At 35.5% G+C, this 15,118-nt stretch overlaps 11 non-coding genes across 11 annotated transcripts; all 11 read left to right on the forward strand.

Moving 5' to 3' along the window:
• The first annotated feature begins 75 nt into the window (after nt 1–75).
• On the forward strand, nt 76–194 carry LOC148617518 (5S ribosomal RNA). The gene has a single exon (XR_015922933.1). It is a non-coding gene; the product is annotated as a 5S ribosomal RNA (ribosomal RNA).
• Nucleotides 195–847: 653 nt separating this feature from the next.
• LOC148617519 (5S ribosomal RNA) lies at nt 848–966 on the forward strand. The gene has a single exon (XR_015922944.1). It is a non-coding gene; the product is annotated as a 5S ribosomal RNA (ribosomal RNA).
• Nucleotides 967–1,618: 652 nt separating this feature from the next.
• On the forward strand, nt 1,619–1,737 carry LOC148617520 (5S ribosomal RNA). Its single transcript, XR_015922955.1, has one exon. It is a non-coding gene; the product is annotated as a 5S ribosomal RNA (ribosomal RNA).
• Nucleotides 1,738–9,110: 7,373 nt separating this feature from the next.
• LOC148617521 (5S ribosomal RNA) lies at nt 9,111–9,229 on the forward strand. Its single transcript, XR_015922967.1, has one exon. It is a non-coding gene; the product is annotated as a 5S ribosomal RNA (ribosomal RNA).
• A 653-nt stretch (nt 9,230–9,882) lies between these two features.
• LOC148617522 (5S ribosomal RNA) lies at nt 9,883–10,001 on the forward strand. Its single transcript, XR_015922978.1, has one exon. It is a non-coding gene; the product is annotated as a 5S ribosomal RNA (ribosomal RNA).
• Nucleotides 10,002–10,653: 652 nt separating this feature from the next.
• Nucleotides 10,654–10,772, forward strand: LOC148617523 (5S ribosomal RNA). Its single transcript, XR_015922989.1, has one exon. It is a non-coding gene; the product is annotated as a 5S ribosomal RNA (ribosomal RNA).
• Nucleotides 10,773–11,424: 652 nt separating this feature from the next.
• On the forward strand, nt 11,425–11,543 carry LOC148617524 (5S ribosomal RNA). Its single transcript, XR_015923000.1, has one exon. It is a non-coding gene; the product is annotated as a 5S ribosomal RNA (ribosomal RNA).
• A 652-nt stretch (nt 11,544–12,195) lies between these two features.
• On the forward strand, nt 12,196–12,314 carry LOC148617525 (5S ribosomal RNA). Its single transcript, XR_015923012.1, has one exon. It is a non-coding gene; the product is annotated as a 5S ribosomal RNA (ribosomal RNA).
• Nucleotides 12,315–12,966: 652 nt separating this feature from the next.
• LOC148617526 (5S ribosomal RNA) lies at nt 12,967–13,085 on the forward strand. Its single transcript, XR_015923023.1, has one exon. It is a non-coding gene; the product is annotated as a 5S ribosomal RNA (ribosomal RNA).
• Nucleotides 13,086–13,737: 652 nt separating this feature from the next.
• Nucleotides 13,738–13,856, forward strand: LOC148617527 (5S ribosomal RNA). Its single transcript, XR_015923034.1, has one exon. It is a non-coding gene; the product is annotated as a 5S ribosomal RNA (ribosomal RNA).
• A 653-nt stretch (nt 13,857–14,509) lies between these two features.
• Nucleotides 14,510–14,628, forward strand: LOC148617528 (5S ribosomal RNA). The gene has a single exon (XR_015923045.1). It is a non-coding gene; the product is annotated as a 5S ribosomal RNA (ribosomal RNA).
• The last annotated feature ends 490 nt before the right edge of the window (nt 14,629–15,118 follow it).

Consider the following 15,118-nt stretch of genomic DNA (forward strand, 5'->3'; position numbering starts at 1 on the left):
ACATAAAATGTTTTGTTTTTCTATATGTCTTAAGGAACTAGAATCTTTATATAGCAAATTTTCACATCATTTAGTGTCTACGACCATATCACGCTGAAAGCACCGGTTCTCGTCCGATCACCGAAGTTAAGCAGCGTCGAGTCCGGTTAGTACTTGGATGGGTGACCGCCTGGGAATACCGGATGCCGTAGACATTTCTTTTTATTTCTGGCCATTTTTTAAAAAAATCACAAAAATGACACAGAAAATGGAATACGAGTTTTCGTTCGTTTTATTAGAACGTGCATTTTTATGTATAGTCATAATTGAAAAGCAGGAAAAGGCGTTAAAAGTATAACATAGCGGGGGCGTATATTGGACTAGAAGGCTCCCATATTGTCATTGTGACTTTGACGTCGCATGGCGACAGTCAGACGAAAGGGAGGCAGGGTTTGAAGCCGCCGGTGAGTAAAATTTGTCCTGTCATTTTGCAAAGTTTGAAGCAATTACATTTTCCATTTTACAATTCATTTTAAAATTAGCGCGTGCACGGACTTTTCGTGCTACAACTGAGACAAATTGACACGATTGAGCGCTGTCAAAAAAAAGGAGGGGGCAGGGCTGGGGCGTCTGCTTGTGGATCTGTGGTGAGTTTGATATTTAAATTGAATGTTAGTCTCTGAAATTTATTTAATAATATTTTTTTCTTTTGTATCAATTTTATTTTAGAAGTAATTGTATTTTCTTTATGTCACTTTATTTAGAGAGCGGGGCGAATTCTTCAGCCAAGCCTACATAAAATGTTTTGTTTTTCTATATGTCTTAAGGAACTAGAATCTTTATATAGCAAATTTTCACATCATTTAGTGTCTACGACCATATCACGCTGAAAGCACCGGTTCTCGTCCGATCACCGAAGTTAAGCAGCGTCGAGTCCGGTTAGTACTTGGATGGGTGACCGCCTGGGAATACCGGATGCCGTAGACATTTCTTTTTATTTCTGGCCATTTTTTAAAAAAATCACAAAAATGACACAGAAAATGGAATACGAGTTTTCGTTCGTTTTATTAGAACGTGCATTTTTATGTATAGTCATAATTGAAAAGCAGGAAAAGGCGTTAAAAGTATAACATAGCGGGGGCGTATATTGGACTAGAAGGCTCCCATATTGTCATTGTGACTTTGACGTCGCATGGCGACAGTCAGACGAAAGGGAGGCAGGGTTTGAAGCCGCCGGTGAGTAAAATTTGTCCTGTCATTTTGCAAAGTTTGAAGCAATTACATTTTCCATTTTACAATTCATTTTAAAATTAGCGCGTGCACGGACTTTTCGTGCTACAACTGAGACAAATTGACACGATTGAGCGCTGTCAAAAAAAAGGAGGGGGCAGGGCTGGGGCGTCTGCTTGTGGATCTGTGGTGAGTTTGATATTTAAATTGAATGTTAGTCTCTGAAATTTATTTAATAATATTTTTTCTTTTGTATCAATTTTATTTTAGAAGTAATTGTATTTTCTTTATGTCACTTTATTTAGAGAGCGGGGCGAATTCTTCAGCCAAGCCTACATAAAATGTTTTGTTTTTCTATATGTCTTAAGGAACTAGAATCTTTATATAGCAAATTTTCACATCATTTAGTGTCTACGACCATATCACGCTGAAAGCACCGGTTCTCGTCCGATCACCGAAGTTAAGCAGCGTCGAGTCCGGTTAGTACTTGGATGGGTGACCGCCTGGGAATACCGGATGCCGTAGACATTTCTTTTTATTTCTGGCCATTTTTTAAAAAAATCACAAAAATGACACAGAAAATGGAATACGAGTTTTCGTTCGTTTTATTAGAACGTGCATTTTTATGTATAGTCATAATTGAAAAGCAGGAAAAGGCGTTAAAAGTATAACATAGCGGGGGCGTATATTGGACTAGAAGGCTCCCATATTGTCATTGTGACTTTGACGTCGCATGGCGACAGTCAGACGAAAGGGAGGCAGGGTTTGAAGCCGCCGGTGAGTAAAATTTGTCCTGTCATTTTGCAAAGTTTGAAGCAATTACATTTTCCATTTTACAATTCATTTTAAAATTAGCGCGTGCACGGACTTTTCGTGCTACAACTGAGACAAATTGACACGATTGAGCGCTGTCAAAAAAAAGGAGGGGGCAGGGCTGGGGCGTCTGCTTGTGGATCTGTGGTGAGTTTGATATTTAAATTGAATGTTAGTCTCTGAAATTTATTTAATAATATTTTTTCTTTTGTATCAATTTTATTTTAGAAGTAATTGTATTTTCTTTATGTCACTTTATTTAGAGAGCGGGGCGAATTCTTCAGCCAAGCCTACATAAAATGTTTTGTTTTTCTATATGTCTTAAGGAACTAGAATCTTTATATAGCAAATTTTCACATCATTTAGTGTCTACGACCATATCACGCTGAAAGCACCGGTTCTCGTCCGATCACCGAAGTTAAGCAGCGTCGAGTCCGGTTAGTTGGGGTCGGTTTTTGGATGCATCATCTGTAGGATGTAAACATTGTGTCGTCCGAGAATTTTTCTTTGTTTGGTGAGTTCATTGCCGTATTTTTGTGTGTAAATATTTCCTGAACATTGTTAGATGATATTTGCTTTAAAGTGATAATAGTTTCCATATAAATATTCGTTTTATATCCCCTTTTCCTGCTTTTTCGTAGCAGGAAAAAGGGGGAGGAAAGGTGCGCTCGATTCTTTTCTTGAGATCCATCTAAGAACTAATGGCGAACTTTGAAAGAAGTGGACCAGAAAGGTCCAATAGAAAGTCTTTTAATGTTGAAAATGAATTTTCAAAGGAGAAAACTGTTTTAATTTCATGTGTACTTGAAGGTTCTGGGAAAGTAGAACCTGATTCAGTAATTGATGAAATTGAATTGAAATGTGGTAGAGGAAGTGTTATAGCATGTGTGCCAAAGACCGGCAGTGGATATGAAGTTGTATTTAGAGAGAGGCAGATGATGGAACCAATTCTTGGTGATTTATCAGTCAGTGGTAAAACATTTAAAGTGACTGAATTAGAATCCAGCTTCAGATATGTTTCAATACTCAACTTGAGTATGTATGTAACTGATGCTGAAATCATTGAAAGATTTTCAAAAATTGGAGTTGAAGTGGTGTCACCAATTAAAAAACATAAGATGAAGTCGAAAAACTATATTTATGATGGAACAAGAGTATTTAAGGCAAAACTTCCACCTAATATGAAATCCATCCCCTACTCGATGAAGTTCTCAGTGAATGAAAAAGAAACTGCATACTATCGTGTGATCCACAATCATCAAGTTAGAGTGTGCCATGGGTGTTTTAGCCCGGACCACATATATAAAGATTGTCCTGATTTCAAGTGTTTTGAGTGTGGCGAGCAAGGTCATATTAGTAGGAAATGCTTGAAAAATAAGTGTTCTTTCTGCTTTTACAAGAAGGAGAACTGTAAGTGTGAAACCTTGAGGAAGACAGGCGTGGGTAATTCATGTACAGAATTCCAAACTGATTCCTACTCGGGCATTTTTAAGGATCATGACATTCAACATTCAAGTGACAGAATGTTTCATACAGAAAATGATGATTCAAGTGATGTTTCTGAAGATGACGAATGGGCACAGAACACTAGAAGACGTGAAAATGTTGTCAGTAGTGTTCATTCCCGTTGTCGTGATGATGTCAGTCATGTTGACACTAATGGCAATGCTACCCATACAACTGTGGAGGCGATTGTTGAGCCGATAGCGAATGGTGATAATGGTGTTGCTAGCCATATCACAGATGATGTTCCGAATGGTGTTGCTAGCCAGTGTATTGATGAATGTGACGGTGCTAGTCACGATGGAGAGAATCATGAAGTGGATGGTGATGACGTTTCTGAGGTGTTAGATGATGTTTGTGACATGGTTCATGGTGTTGAAGATATTGTAAGTGGTGAAGATAAAGAAAAAGTAGAATCAGAAATCGATCATGACAATCTTACTAATAATGTAGATGTTAGCCATGTTAATTTGGTTGAATTTAATGATGTCTCTGGTGTATCTGAGAATAATGTTAAAGATATTGATCATATATCTAATATAGAAAATACTGTCTCCTCTCAGGATAAAATCAAAAGCCAGGGAGGAGTCAGCCATAGTACTTGTGATACTTTGGATGATTTTGAAATGGACACTCATTCATTGACAAGTGATTGTCAGTTGGCGAGTGGTGATGAGTTTACTGTTGTGGGTAAGAAAAAATCCTACTTGGGTATCAAAAGGCGAAATAAATTTCAGATTAAGCCTAATTTAAAGGCAGCTAGATTGTCAAATGTTAAAAATAAGTTAATGAAGTAACAATGGAGTGGAATGTGTCATTAGTTATGAACTTTTGTTTTGTGATGGCTACTTTTAACTTCATTAGCCTTAATTGTAATGGTTTGTGTGACAAAAATAAAAGGGATTGTATTTTTGCATTATGTATTGAAAGAAAATATGACATTGTTTGTTTACAGGAAACATTTTGGACTGATAAATTGTATGAGGATATTCAAATTGATAAAACTGTATGGGATGGTGAGATTTTTGCCAGTAATAGCATTTGTAATAGGAAAGGGGTTGCCATTCTTGTAAGTAAAAGGTTGAAAAATGTTTTTAAAGTTTGTGAGAGTGTATGTGGAAGATTAGTTCATATACAAGGTAAAATTCTTGACAAAAGTTTGGACATAATTAATTTGTATGCTCCAAATAATGTTAGTGAAAAGTGTAATTTTTTCAATGATTGTAAAAGTAAAATATATGGAGATGAATTTATTATAATAGCAGGTGATTATAATACCACTCTTTCCCCTTTAGACAAAAGTGGGAAAACTGTTTTTTATGCTGACAGATCTTTAAAATGTCTGACTGAATTGATAAATGAAAAAGGTTTATCTGATGTATGGAGAGATAGAAATGTAGGTATTAAAATGTTTTCAAGAAAACAAGTTGTACAAAGTTTTTTAACTCAAAGTAGAATTGATTATTTTTTAGTTTCTTGTAATTTAAAACCATTTATAAAGAATGTTTTTTACAATGATACATCTTTCAGTGATCATTCTATTGTTAGTATGAAATTAGATTTTTCTGAAGTTGAAAAAGGACCTGGTGTTTGGATTTTTAACAAGTCCTTATTGAGTGATGATTTTTTTGTTGAAAAAATTAGAAATATCTTACTTGATGAAATTGGTTCAGATTTTTATTTTTCACATCCATTAATTTGGTGGGATAATTTGAAATATAAAATCAAGAAAACAAGTCAACTCTATGGTAAAGAAAAACAGAGAGAGTTATATAGAGATTATTATAGAATACAGAATAAGTTACAAGAATTGTCAATAAAGGCTGCTTGTGGTAATGATATAGATCATGTCAAATATTTAGAGTTGAAAGAGGAACTTGAAGGTTTAGAAAAACATAGATGTAATGGTGCTGTTATAAGATCCAAATGTCAATATTCATTAGAAAGTGATAAAAATACAACCTATTTTTTGAATTTAGAGAAACATAGACAGAATAGAAATATGATAAATGGTTTAAAAAATTGTGATGGTAATGTTGTCAGTGAAACTGCTGAAATTTTAGATGTTATTTATAGTTTTTATAAAAGGCTATTTTCTTGTGTACAAACTGATTATGAAGCAATTGATAAAATGTTAGATTGTATTAATGTCAATGTTGACGTTTGTGATGTTGAAAAATGTGATGAGGAAATTAATATTGAAGAAATAAAAACCTCTATAAAAGGTATGAAACAAGGAAAAACACCTGGTCCTGATGGACTCACGGTGGAGTTTTATTTATATTTTTTTAATGAGTTGAAAGATGTTTTGAAATATATTTATGATACAGTTGAAGAGAATAAAGTTTTATCTAGGTCTATGAGGTATGGAATGATTAACCTAATTTATAAAAATAGAGGTGACAAAACTGACTTGAAAAATTTTAGACCTATCAGTTTATTGAATGTAGATTATAAAATATTAGCAAGAGTCATGGCAAATAGGTTTAAATTTGTACTTCCAAAGATTATTTCACCAACTCAGAGTTGTTGTATAATAGGTAAAGACATCTCTGATACTACTGTTACTGTAAGAGACATAATTGACTTGGTTGAAATGGATAATCTAGAATGTTATTTGTTAAAGTTAGATCAGGAAAAGGCTTTTGACAGGGTTGGGCATGAATATCTTTTTTCGGTTTTACAAAAATTTGGTTTTGGGGAGAGATTTATATCTTGGATAAAAATTTTTTATACAGATATTTTTAGTACTGTCAAGTGCAATGGTTTCCTATCCAAATATTTTCCATTGGCAAACTCTGTTAAACAAGGTTGCCCAATATCTGCTTTATTGTATGTTTTAGTTGCTGAACCTTTAAGTATAATGATCAAAAGGAATGATAGGATTCAAGGTATTAACATTCCTGTTGTGAATATTGAAGAAAAAATATTTTCACATGCTGATGACACTACATTGATATTGTCTGACAAAAATTCAGTAACTGAATCATTTAATGTTTTACAATTGTATGAACAAGCATCTGGGGCAAAATTAAATAAAGATAAATCTGAAATTTTGGCATTGGGTACTGGGAAAATATCAAAAAATGATTTAGATGCTTGGAAAATTAAAGAGTGTGATGGGGTTTTACAGCTTTTAGGCATATGGATTGGCAAGGATAAAAAGTTATGTGATAGTCTGAATTGGGAATGCAAAGTGCAGTCTATTTCAAAAATACTGAATCTTTGGAAAATGAGACAATTGTCAATACATGGTAGAGTAACTGTGATAAATACTCTTTTAATGAGCAAACTTTGGTATACTCTGATGGTAGTTAATATACCAGAAAAATACTATTTAGATATAAAGAAATTGTGCATCGGGTTTTTGTGGAATGATAAACCATCTTTGGTTGCTTATGATGTTGTTATTAATAGAATACTAGATGGAGGTTTGAACTTTCCAGAAATTTTACATAAGATGTATGCGTTTAGACTTAAATTTTTAAGTCGTTTGTTAGATGTAGAGTATTGTGCTGTTTGGAAGCATCTTTGTACTTATTTCTTTTCCAAAGTACAAGATATGAAACTTGGTATTGAGATTTTGTTCTGTGAATTTAAGCAGAGACAGTTGGGGAGTTTACCTGATTTTTATAAATGTATGCTGTTTGCTTGGGGAAAGATACGTGATTATATTGAAATTGATATCAATTTGAATAATGTATTTGACCTGCCTCTGTTCAATAATCCTTTGATTACTAATAATGGTAATATGCTGTATATCAAGACTTTTATAGATGCAGGCATTATTAAAGTGAAAGATTTAGCATTTGAATGTAAAAAGGGATTCATGAGAGATGAGTTTGTTCAAGATATTGTTTCTGAAAAGTTTCCACAGGTATCTGCTGCTAAGATTATTAAGGTAGTACAATGTATAAAACAATGTATTCCTGATGAATGTAAAATTTTAGTAGAAAATAATGAAAATGTTCGTAGAAATCTCAGTTTGAATATAGAATGTAATGTTAATAATAGAAAGTACTCTTTTCCTAGTACAACAAAGTTTTTTTATTCTATGTTGTTGAAATCATTATCAAAAGAACCAAATGCTGTCAAATATTGGTGTGAGATGTGTTCTGATTTTGATACTCAAAAAGTCCAAACAATTTTGAACTTTCCATTTTTACCAAGTGATTGGATTGAGTTATCATTTAAAATATTTCATAGAGTTTTATTTACTAAGGAGAGGTTATTGAGATGTCGCATTACTGATGATTCATTGTGTCCAGTTTGTGATGATATGCATGAGGACTTAGAACATCTTATAATTTCGTGTAGATGTTTGACTCGATTCAATGACTTTTTTAAAGACTTTTTACATAATATATTGTGTAATAGTTCACCTAGCTTTATCAATATGTTAGACTTTAATTTTCTATGTTATTTCGGTCTACTCAAGAAAGATAAAAAAGTAAACTTTTATTTTGTTAATACTGCTTTATCTGTTAGAAGGTTTTGTGTTGTAAAAAGAAGAAATTTAGTCATGAAAGATGAGAAAGTTTTGCACATTATTTCTTATTTTAAATCTGTTCTTCAAAAGCATGTTAATTATGCTTACATGTATTATATACAGAAAAAGAACTTTTCTTTGTTTCAAAAATATTACTTGAATGACAATCCTGTTCTGCGCATCTCTGATGATAATGTTGTGATAGACTTTTAAATATACTTATTCATATATATACTGTCAATGTAATTTAAGGACAATTTGTGATCTGTGATATGTGAATTATTGGGAGATTAGCCCAATAATTCTTTTATATGATGTTTTACTGTGAATAAAATTTTATCAAGATAAAAAACCGGTTCTCGTCCGATCACCGAAGTTAAGCAGCGTCGAGTCCGGTTAGTACTTGGATGGGTGACCGCCTGGGAATACCGGATGCCGTAGACATTTCTTTTTATTTCTGGCCATTTTTTAAAAAAATCACAAAAATGACACAGAAAATGGAATACGAGTTTTCGTTCGTTTTATTAGAACGTGCATTTTTATGTATAGTCATAATTGAAAAGCAGGAAAAGGCGTTAAAAGTATAACATAGCGGGGGCGTATATTGGACTAGAAGGCTCCCATATTGTCATTGTGACTTTGACGTCGCATGGCGACAGTCAGACGAAAGGGAGGCAGGGTTTGAAGCCGCCGGTGAGTAAAATTTGTCCTGTCATTTTGCAAAGTTTGAAGCAATTACATTTTCCATTTTACAATTCATTTTAAAATTAGCGCGTGCACGGACTTTTCGTGCTACAACTGAGACAAATTGACACGATTGAGCGCTGTCAAAAAAAAGGAGGGGGCAGGGCTGGGGCGTCTGCTTGTGGATCTGTGGTGAGTTTGATATTTAAATTGAATGTTAGTCTCTGAAATTTATTTAATAATATTTTTTCTTTTGTATCAATTTTATTTTAGAAGTAATTGTATTTTCTTTATGTCACTTTATTTAGAGAGCGGGGCGAATTCTTCAGCCAAGCCTACATAAAATGTTTTGTTTTTCTATATGTCTTAAGGAACTAGAATCTTTATATAGCAAATTTTCACATCATTTAGTGTCTACGACCATATCACGCTGAAAGCACCGGTTCTCGTCCGATCACCGAAGTTAAGCAGCGTCGAGTCCGGTTAGTACTTGGATGGGTGACCGCCTGGGAATACCGGATGCCGTAGACATTTCTTTTTATTTCTGGCCATTTTTTAAAAAAATCACAAAAATGACACAGAAAATGGAATACGAGTTTTCGTTCGTTTTATTAGAACGTGCATTTTTATGTATAGTCATAATTGAAAAGCAGGAAAAGGCGTTAAAAGTATAACATAGCGGGGGCGTATATTGGACTAGAAGGCTCCCATATTGTCATTGTGACTTTGACGTCGCATGGCGACAGTCAGACGAAAGGGAGGCAGGGTTTGAAGCCGCCGGTGAGTAAAATTTGTCCTGTCATTTTGCAAAGTTTGAAGCAATTACATTTTCCATTTTACAATTCATTTTAAAATTAGCGCGTGCACGGACTTTTCGTGCTACAACTGAGACAAATTGACACGATTGAGCGCTGTCAAAAAAAAGGAGGGGGCAGGGCTGGGGCGTCTGCTTGTGGATCTGTGGTGAGTTTGATATTTAAATTGAATGTTAGTCTCTGAAATTTATTTAATAATATTTTTTTCTTTTGTATCAATTTTATTTTAGAAGTAATTGTATTTTCTTTATGTCACTTTATTTAGAGAGCGGGGCGAATTCTTCAGCCAAGCCTACATAAAATGTTTTGTTTTTCTATATGTCTTAAGGAACTAGAATCTTTATATAGCAAATTTTCACATCATTTAGTGTCTACGACCATATCACGCTGAAAGCACCGGTTCTCGTCCGATCACCGAAGTTAAGCAGCGTCGAGTCCGGTTAGTACTTGGATGGGTGACCGCCTGGGAATACCGGATGCCGTAGACATTTCTTTTTATTTCTGGCCATTTTTTAAAAAAATCACAAAAATGACACAGAAAATGGAATACGAGTTTTCGTTCGTTTTATTAGAACGTGCATTTTTATGTATAGTCATAATTGAAAAGCAGGAAAAGGCGTTAAAAGTATAACATAGCGGGGGCGTATATTGGACTAGAAGGCTCCCATATTGTCATTGTGACTTTGACGTCGCATGGCGACAGTCAGACGAAAGGGAGGCAGGGTTTGAAGCCGCCGGTGAGTAAAATTTGTCCTGTCATTTTGCAAAGTTTGAAGCAATTACATTTTCCATTTTACAATTCATTTTAAAATTAGCGCGTGCACGGACTTTTCGTGCTACAACTGAGACAAATTGACACGATTGAGCGCTGTCAAAAAAAAGGAGGGGGCAGGGCTGGGGCGTCTGCTTGTGGATCTGTGGTGAGTTTGATATTTAAATTGAATGTTAGTCTCTGAAATTTATTTAATAATATTTTTTCTTTTGTATCAATTTTATTTTAGAAGTAATTGTATTTTCTTTATGTCACTTTATTTAGAGAGCGGGGCGAATTCTTCAGCCAAGCCTACATAAAATGTTTTGTTTTTCTATATGTCTTAAGGAACTAGAATCTTTATATAGCAAATTTTCACATCATTTAGTGTCTACGACCATATCACGCTGAAAGCACCGGTTCTCGTCCGATCACCGAAGTTAAGCAGCGTCGAGTCCGGTTAGTACTTGGATGGGTGACCGCCTGGGAATACCGGATGCCGTAGACATTTCTTTTTATTTCTGGCCATTTTTTAAAAAAATCACAAAAATGACACAGAAAATGGAATACGAGTTTTCGTTCGTTTTATTAGAACGTGCATTTTTATGTATAGTCATAATTGAAAAGCAGGAAAAGGCGTTAAAAGTATAACATAGCGGGGGCGTATATTGGACTAGAAGGCTCCCATATTGTCATTGTGACTTTGACGTCGCATGGCGACAGTCAGACGAAAGGGAGGCAGGGTTTGAAGCCGCCGGTGAGTAAAATTTGTCCTGTCATTTTGCAAAGTTTGAAGCAATTACATTTTCCATTTTACAATTCATTTTAAAATTAGCGCGTGCACGGACTTTTCGTGCTACAACTGAGACAAATTGACACGATTGAGCGCTGTCAAAAAAAAGGAGGGGGCAGGGCTGGGGCGTCTGCTTGTGGATCTGTGGTGAGTTTGATATTTAAATTGAATGTTAGTCTCTGAAATTTATTTAATAATATTTTTTCTTTTGTATCAATTTTATTTTAGAAGTAATTGTATTTTCTTTATGTCACTTTATTTAGAGAGCGGGGCGAATTCTTCAGCCAAGCCTACATAAAATGTTTTGTTTTTCTATATGTCTTAAGGAACTAGAATCTTTATATAGCAAATTTTCACATCATTTAGTGTCTACGACCATATCACGCTGAAAGCACCGGTTCTCGTCCGATCACCGAAGTTAAGCAGCGTCGAGTCCGGTTAGTACTTGGATGGGTGACCGCCTGGGAATACCGGATGCCGTAGACATTTCTTTTTATTTCTGGCCATTTTTTAAAAAAATCACAAAAATGACACAGAAAATGGAATACGAGTTTTCGTTCGTTTTATTAGAACGTGCATTTTTATGTATAGTCATAATTGAAAAGCAGGAAAAGGCGTTAAAAGTATAACATAGCGGGGGCGTATATTGGACTAGAAGGCTCCCATATTGTCATTGTGACTTTGACGTCGCATGGCGACAGTCAGACGAAAGGGAGGCAGGGTTTGAAGCCGCCGGTGAGTAAAATTTGTCCTGTCATTTTGCAAAGTTTGAAGCAATTACATTTTCCATTTTACAATTCATTTTAAAATTAGCGCGTGCACGGACTTTTCGTGCTACAACTGAGACAAATTGACACGATTGAGCGCTGTCAAAAAAAAGGAGGGGGCAGGGCTGGGGCGTCTGCTTGTGGATCTGTGGTGAGTTTGATATTTAAATTGAATGTTAGTCTCTGAAATTTATTTAATAATATTTTTTCTTTTGTATCAATTTTATTTTAGAAGTAATTGTATTTTCTTTATGTCACTTTATTTAGAGAGCGGGGCGAATTCTTCAGCCAAGCCTACATAAAATGTTTTGTTTTTCTATATGTCTTAAGGAACTAGAATCTTTATATAGCAAATTTTCACATCATTTAGTGTCTACGACCATATCACGCTGAAAGCACCGGTTCTCGTCCGATCACCGAAGTTAAGCAGCGTCGAGTCCGGTTAGTACTTGGATGGGTGACCGCCTGGGAATACCGGATGCCGTAGACATTTCTTTTTATTTCTGGCCATTTTTTAAAAAAATCACAAAAATGACACAGAAAATGGAATACGAGTTTTCGTTCGTTTTATTAGAACGTGCATTTTTATGTATAGTCATAATTGAAAAGCAGGAAAAGGCGTTAAAAGTATAACATAGCGGGGGCGTATATTGGACTAGAAGGCTCCCATATTGTCATTGTGACTTTGACGTCGCATGGCGACAGTCAGACGAAAGGGAGGCAGGGTTTGAAGCCGCCGGTGAGTAAAATTTGTCCTGTCATTTTGCAAAGTTTGAAGCAATTACATTTTCCATTTTACAATTCATTTTAAAATTAGCGCGTGCACGGACTTTTCGTGCTACAACTGAGACAAATTGACACGATTGAGCGCTGTCAAAAAAAAGGAGGGGGCAGGGCTGGGGCGTCTGCTTGTGGATCTGTGGTGAGTTTGATATTTAAATTGAATGTTAGTCTCTGAAATTTATTTAATAATATTTTTTCTTTTGTATCAATTTTATTTTAGAAGTAATTGTATTTTCTTTATGTCACTTTATTTAGAGAGCGGGGCGAATTCTTCAGCCAAGCCTACATAAAATGTTTTGTTTTTCTATATGTCTTAAGGAACTAGAATCTTTATATAGCAAATTTTCACATCATTTAGTGTCTACGACCATATCACGCTGAAAGCACCGGTTCTCGTCCGATCACCGAAGTTAAGCAGCGTCGAGTCCGGTTAGTACTTGGATGGGTGACCGCCTGGGAATACCGGATGCCGTAGACATTTCTTTTTATTTCTGGCCATTTTTTAAAAAAATCACAAAAATGACACAGAAAATGGAATACGAGTTTTCGTTCGTTTTATTAGAACGTGCATTTTTATGTATAGTCATAATTGAAAAGCAGGAAAAGGCGTTAAAAGTATAACATAGCGGGGGCGTATATTGGACTAGAAGGCTCCCATATTGTCATTGTGACTTTGACGTCGCATGGCGACAGTCAGACGAAAGGGAGGCAGGGTTTGAAGCCGCCGGTGAGTAAAATTTGTCCTGTCATTTTGCAAAGTTTGAAGCAATTACATTTTCCATTTTACAATTCATTTTAAAATTAGCGCGTGCACGGACTTTTCGTGCTACAACTGAGACAAATTGACACGATTGAGCGCTGTCAAAAAAAAGGAGGGGGCAGGGCTGGGGCGTCTGCTTGTGGATCTGTGGTGAGTTTGATATTTAAATTGAATGTTAGTCTCTGAAATTTATTTAATAATATTTTTTCTTTTGTATCAATTTTATTTTAGAAGTAATTGTATTTTCTTTATGTCACTTTATTTAGAGAGCGGGGCGAATTCTTCAGCCAAGCCTACATAAAATGTTTTGTTTTTCTATATGTCTTAAGGAACTAGAATCTTTATATAGCAAATTTTCACATCATTTAGTGTCTACGACCATATCACGCTGAAAGCACCGGTTCTCGTCCGATCACCGAAGTTAAGCAGCGTCGAGTCCGGTTAGTACTTGGATGGGTGACCGCCTGGGAATACCGGATGCCGTAGACATTTCTTTTTATTTCTGGCCATTTTTTAAAAAAATCACAAAAATGACACAGAAAATGGAATACGAGTTTTCGTTCGTTTTATTAGAACGTGCATTTTTATGTATAGTCATAATTGAAAAGCAGGAAAAGGCGTTAAAAGTATAACATAGCGGGGGCGTATATTGGACTAGAAGGCTCCCATATTGTCATTGTGACTTTGACGTCGCATGGCGACAGTCAGACGAAAGGGAGGCAGGGTTTGAAGCCGCCGGTGAGTAAAATTTGTCCTGTCATTTTGCAAAGTTTGAAGCAATTACATTTTCCATTTTACAATTCATTTTAAAATTAGCGCGTGCACGGACTTTTCGTGCTACAACTGAGACAAATTGACACGATTGAGCGCTGTCAAAAAAAAGGAGGGGGCAGGGCTGGGGCGTCTGCTTGTGGATCTGTGGTGAGTTTGATATTTAAATTGAATGTTAGTCTCTGAAATTTATTTAATAATATTTTTTTCTTTTGTATCAATTTTATTTTAGAAGTAATTGTATTTTCTTTATGTCACTTTATTTAGAGAGCGGGGCGAATTCTTCAGCCAAGCCTACATAAAATGTTTTGTTTTTCTATATGTCTTAAGGAACTAGAATCTTTATATAGCAAATTTTCACATCATTTAGTGTCTACGACCATATCACGCTGAAAGCACCGGTTCTCGTCCGATCACCGAAGTTAAGCAGCGTCGAGTCCGGTTAGTACTTGGATGGGTGACCGCCTGGGAATACCGGATGCCGTAGACATTTCTTTTTATTTCTGGCCATTTTTTAAAAAAATCACAAAAATGACACAGAAAATGGAATACGAGTTTTCGTTCGTTTTATTAGAACGTGCATTTTTATGTATAGTCATAATTGAAAAGCAGGAAAAGGCGTTAAAAGTATAACATAGCGGGGGCGTATATTGGACTAGAAGGCTCCCATATTGTCATTGTGACTTTGACGTCGCATGGCGACAGTCAGACGAAAGGGAGGCAGGGTTTGAAGCCGCCGGTGAGTAAAATTTGTCCTGTCATTTTGCAAAGTTTGAAGCAATTACATTTTCCATTTTACAATTCATTTTAAAATTAGCGCGTGCACGGACTTTTCGTGCTACAACTGAGACAAATTGACACGATTGAGCGCTGTCAAAAAAAAGGAGGGGGCAGGGCTGGGGCGTCTGCTTGTGGATCTGTGGTGAGTTTGATATTTAAATTGAATGTTAGTCTCTGAAATTTATTTAATAATATTTTTT

This window comes from Perna viridis, chromosome 5, assembly GCF_037379345.1.
Source record: "Perna viridis isolate PV_CMFRI_1.1 ecotype Kerala chromosome 5, ASM3737934v1, whole genome shotgun sequence".
Taxonomy (NCBI): domain Eukaryota; kingdom Metazoa; phylum Mollusca; class Bivalvia; order Mytilida; family Mytilidae; genus Perna; species Perna viridis.